The sequence below is a fragment of the Limulus polyphemus genome, unplaced genomic scaffold (assembly GCF_000517525.1).
Source record: "Limulus polyphemus unplaced genomic scaffold, Limulus_polyphemus-2.1.2 Scaffold233, whole genome shotgun sequence".
Classification (NCBI taxonomy): Eukaryota; Metazoa; Arthropoda; class Merostomata; order Xiphosura; family Limulidae; genus Limulus; species Limulus polyphemus.
Window position 1 is genome coordinate 661,405 of NW_013665843.1, and position 4,024 is coordinate 665,428.

Consider the following 4,024-nt stretch of genomic DNA (forward strand, 5'->3'; position numbering starts at 1 on the left):
CTAACGTAACAAAACTACGTATAGTACACGATACGTACGTTTTACCTTACACTAGTATAAAGTACGTAAAACGTTAATAAAGTAACAACAATATACTATTAAATCTATAAAGTAACAAATATATATGAATTATTACTCAAATTGTTATTTCAGTCGTTCTTAATGTATCAAGCGTCTATATGCAAAGAAAAGCCAAAAGACTATAGTTTTTGTTACTGAATGAAGATATAGCCTATAGATGCTTTGCAGGCTTTACGGCATAACCAGGTTTCATTCGCCCGGGCTCCTAGGCAGTTGCCCCCTATGCTCCCCCCTGTCGGCGACCCTGTATATATATATATAGGCGATCAAGTGAGTGCAAGTGAAGTTAATCTATTAAACACGTCTTAGCCTTTCTAAGTGCTATTCAAAACTCACAGTGGAAACTATAACATCGTTTAAGTAACAGAAACATCCAGAGTCTTGTAAACCTGATAACATTACACCCATCAACCTCTGAAAGGTTGAAGAGACATTACATAACCCAAATGGCATTCTATTAAATTGGTATTTTCCCAATGGTAACATAAATACAGTTTTAGCTTTATCACCTTCTTCTGTCTGCCCCCAGAGGTGTGGAGCCGTCTGATGAGTGTATGTAGCTATTTAACTGTCTGAAATTATTTTGCCTTACTTCACTACTGTGTACTTCTTTTTCCAATCATTATTTACTATTACGATTACTGTAACAACTACTACTAGTGTTGTCGCTAGGCTCAGGATACTATTCTTTCTAGTTCTTTTAGTGTGGTTTCTTCAAGAACACTTAATCCTATTACCCTTCCAAGTTTGTCATCTATTCTTACTCTTAGAAGCATCAGTGCTTCCGTATTTCAACTTTTGACCCTTTGCCTCACTACTTTACTTAACGCCAGTGTTCAGCAATTGACTATTAGGTTGAGTCAGTAGGAAGGTATAATTTGTCTTCAACTTTGCATATAAGTTTGGGGTATAATCCCTTCAAAACTTAAGATTTCCATTTCTACGTGCAGGTTACCTCTGGTAATGGATATTTCAGTGGCAAAGCTTGCAAGAAATTCTGCCCTAAAATACCACCTGTTCTCAACTTTATTTGTTTACAGATGAAGAAAGAGTGTTCAAGCTCTAAGTTCCCTACTTCTACCTGAACATTATATTTGCGTAGCATTTTAACAGGATGTCCTGTTATGACAACTAAGATAATTTTTGAAACTTTATTCCATGCATTATCCAATAATGTCGGATTTTTCTTCACTAAGTCTGCACTTAGCAGAGAAGATCAAGCGCCTATGTCAACTAACAACTGACATTATACACCTATTTTTACAGTAACTACTAACGTAACTTCGTTAACACTATTAACACATAACCTTTTATTCCATACTGACGGAACTACTTCTAATTTTGCTTGGTAATTCCGACTGGAATTGCGTTCTTTGCTTCACTAGAAAATGTTGGTTTTCAGTATTTTTCATGAACTTTTTCTTAAACGTTCCAGTCCATGGGACTTTCTTATTTTCTGCTTTCAATAGCCATCTACAGTTCCTAGCTATGTGACCTCTTAATCCACAATTAAAACATTCTATTTGCTCATTCTTTTTCATAAAGCAGTTTTCTTGTCATATGCCCTAACTTACAGTAATTGAAGCATTTTGTACCCTCTGGATTATTTTGATTCCTAATCTGCCAATTTGTTCGGTCATTTCTGTTATTTACAGAGTTTACAGCAGAATGCTAAGGTCTGTACATCTACTTCCTGCATAGCTCTTCTTTAGTAGCTACCTTAATTAAGTCTAGTAGATTAGCGTCAGGCATGTTTGCTTCATTTATATTTCTCTTCATTATGTTATAATGAAACATTCTTCATAACCTGACTTTAATGTGTCTTGTTTAAACTGTGAATATGTGTTAGTATCATGTTTGACATTTCTCGTTTTTGGTATTCTTGTGTCATCCCAGGTGTTAGATACTGAAAGTCCTTGGTTTCTCTGAGCTTGTGATATGCTCGGATAAAGCACTTTGCTTCACCTGCTATTCTTAGTCTAAGTAAATCGGCCTTTTGGGCGTCTGTCCATCCTCATATTGTTAACTGCATGGTTAAATTTTTAATGTCTTCAACAAATTTTCCATAGAAAAGCAATATAGGCCTCGTTGAATGTGTAGACCTACGTGTCTCTGCTGGCACGGGTTGTTTTATGGTAATCTTGAAATGTGTGCCTGTTTGTCTATCAGTTCTAGGTCGTGCTCCCTTTTTTGTTTTATTTTCTTCAGCATACTATCTTAGACTAACTTATTTTATAGCTTATTTCGTTTTCTTTTCCTTATTCTTTACACTTTTTTTTGGTTACCCCAAAATCCTGGTGCATTGTAGTTGGGTTCGACCTGCACTCGTTACAAATGATTTTTTTATTACCGGTGTTACGACAGCGGAAGTCACGTGACACTGGTAACACTGATGAGTTTCTAGAAGGATCGGGGAACATCAGAATAATCCAGTATTTGCTAGACGCCTTCTATTCATGTATATAAACGCGCCAGATAAAGCGAGACAGTTAATTGAAACTGGAATAGTAGACAGAGAGATTGAAGATACAGACAGATAATCGAGTCAAGCCGTAAGTAAAGTGTGTAAATCATTGTGAATTATAGCGGGTGTTAAAGTTAAAGTAATTGTGGAAACTAAGTGTATTGCAAAGTTGTATTGAGATAGAATAAACTAGTTTTATTTAAAAAAGGACTTGTATGGCTGAAGTTATTCGGAAAGAATTTCTACGGAAAATTAACAAACGAGAACAGAGACGTAACACCGGGATATTTTGATATTTGCAATCGTGGGTAAGGCCCACAAGCCACTAACTCGAGAAAATTTGTGTAAAAAATAAATAAATTGGAGACCAGATAACACAAAACATATTGTTACGACAGCGGAATTCACGTGACGCTGGTAACATGTGATGGGATTCTAGAAGGATGGGGGAACCTCACGAACGTCCCAGCATTTGCTAGACGCCCTCTGTTTTTGTTTATATAAGCCCGGCAATTATTAGCAGAGGGGGAGATATAGAGGGATAATCGAGTCAAGCCGTAAATAAAGTGTGTAAATCACTGTGAATTATAGCGTGTGTTTAAGTTAAAGTGACTGTGGAAATTCTGTGTATTGTAAAGTTGTATTGAGGAAGAATAAACTAATTTTATTTAAGAAAGGACTTGTATCTCTTAAGTTCCTCGGGAAAACTTTTTACGGGAAATTAACAAACGACCAGAGACGTAACAATATATTCAATTGAACAAATTCCGACAATTTACATACGCATTGCTCTCTCTAACTATGTCTCATGAACAATTCTTCTACTATGATTATTAACATCTCCACAATATCAGTAAATCATTCAGTAGTTTAACTTTTACGAGACCTCTGGCACGATATTGGAGAAAGTGCTATCACTCTCTATGTACGGATGATACAGATGCCTGTATTAAAGCAATAAAAAAGTCACCTATATTTTTTCTCTACAGATCATAAGAAGTTAGATATGAAGAGCTACATGGCATAATCGCTCTATCTCCGGTGTATATTGTTACGACAGCGGAAGTCACGTAACGCTGGTAACACGTCATGATCTTGTCTTTCCTTTTCTTTTAATGAGACCAACTGGTGATTACACACGTACGCGGGAGGGGGGGGGGAGTACGGCCGAACCCCTTATTTTTTTCTGATATAAAAAAATATTTCCACTATGTTCATGTTCATGTGAACATTCGGCATCTGCTGTTCGCTGGTTGGATAATTACCTGAGGTGTACACAAACCGAACAAAGACCGACTGCTCTAGCTTTAATACATAATGATTATGACACAGCTGTCAACAATGAAACTGTATGCCCTTCACTCGTCAATCGGAAAGGTGTTCTTCTCCACGACAATATATGTGCTCATGTGGGAGTTTAACGCAACACAAGATTATGGAGTTGGATTGGGAAAGTTCTCCCCCACCACCATATTCTCC